We start from the raw sequence: 1,217 nt of genomic DNA on the forward strand, positions 1-1,217 counted from the left end.
AGTCTCCTTCTGTACTCTAACCATTCTCTGATTTGACAGCTTTATTTTGATGCCCAGAGTTGCCTCAAACTATTCTTAAGTAAGACAATTGTTTTTCAAATGAAGTTCCGGGCTTTGAAAAGCCTCATTAACGAGAATTGGCTCCAGGCTTAAATTAGTTTGACCAAACAAGCAGGCGAGAGCTTTGTGAGAATTGAAGTGCCTTCAGTTCAGTGAGGCCATTTCAGATGGAGATTTCTGTTCAAGCTTGGGTGAACATTTCAAAACTTTCCCTCAAGCCAGGTCTTACTCTGTCACCCAAGTTAACAAAACAATATCTGAAGGATGTCTTCAGTGAGTACTTCAGTTATCAAGACCTGTTTGTGATGAATGCAGATCCATATGGAATAGGACTAACCAAACAATTCATGAATTTCCCAACTTTAATGATCAGGGAATAGCCTTTGTTACGACCAAGTGAGACCGGATGAAATGTTCCCCCTCTACACAACCTTCTCAGTTGGACACAAAAGAGGTTTAAATTTACTTTTTTATGAGGATGTGCCTTTTCCAAATGAGAATGCATTTAATTATTTGAGCTGTGAGTCAATCAAGCAAGATTTTCTTTGAGTCAAAGAATCTTAGAATCCCTTCAGTGCCATTCAGCCCATCGAGTCAGCACCAATCACAAACCTACCCATCTAGTCCTATAACTCCATATATTTACCCTGCTAGTCTCCCTGACACTAGGGTCAATTTAACATGGCCAATCAACCTAACCTGCACAGCTTTGTACTGTAGGAGGAAACCAGAGCACCCAGAGGAAACCCATGCAGGCAACAGGGACAACCTGCAAACTTCACACAGACAGTGACCCGAGGCCGGAATTGAACCTGGGCTCCTGGCACTGTGAGGCAGCAATGCTAACCACTGTGCCACCGGGCTGCCCTCATGGCCCAAAGAAAGAGTAGACTTATTAGCCCCTAATCCCAAGAGGATAATAAAAATGCAATGTCAAGCATTCAGCCCTTATACAGTCAATTGGACAGACACACACACGCACACGCACACACACACATGTACACACACACTCAGAAACACACGCATGCACACACAAACACATGCAGTGCACACGCACACATATGCACATAGACAGACAGATATCAGAAATGAGTGGCATTAGAGTCAAATAAAAAAGGGTAAAATAATGTACAGCTAAGTGTCCTATAACTTTCCTT

This window comes from Carcharhinus amblyrhynchos, chromosome 6 (assembly GCF_965287045.1).
Source record: "Carcharhinus amblyrhynchos chromosome 6, sCarAmb.v2.hapA, whole genome shotgun sequence".
Lineage (NCBI taxonomy): Eukaryota > Metazoa > Chordata > Chondrichthyes > Carcharhiniformes > Carcharhinidae > Carcharhinus > Carcharhinus amblyrhynchos.